Source organism: Juglans regia, unplaced genomic scaffold, assembly GCF_001411555.2.
Source record: "Juglans regia cultivar Chandler unplaced genomic scaffold, Walnut 2.0 Scaffold_2266, whole genome shotgun sequence".
NCBI classification, from domain to species: domain Eukaryota; kingdom Viridiplantae; phylum Streptophyta; class Magnoliopsida; order Fagales; family Juglandaceae; genus Juglans; species Juglans regia.
The window spans coordinates 1-250 of NW_023353803.1; the positions used below are offsets into that span (position 1 = coordinate 1).

General features: G+C 46.8%; 1 non-coding gene across 1 annotated transcript; it reads right to left on the bottom strand.

The window, feature by feature from the left end:
* Window positions 1-43: 43 nt before the first annotated feature.
* Window positions 44-162, bottom strand: LOC118345318. Its single transcript, XR_004798877.1, has one exon. It is a non-coding gene; the product is annotated as a 5S ribosomal RNA (ribosomal RNA).
* Window positions 163-250: the final 88 nt, after the last annotated feature.

Sequence of the window (250 nt, forward strand, 5' to 3'; positions counted from 1 at the left end):
CTTCTTGTCAATTTATCTCGCAAGGCGGAAAAAACAAAAACGAGGGGTGCAACACGAGGACTTCCCAGGAGGTCACCCATCCTAGTACTACTCTCGCCCAAGCACGCTTAACTGCGGAGTTCTGATGGGATCCCGTGCATTAGTGCTGGTATGATCGCACCCATCAAACTAATTACTTAAAATTCATATAATCCTTGAGCGACATACTAGCGTCCTTCCGATCCCAATCCAAACGGAGAACTGATCCAAA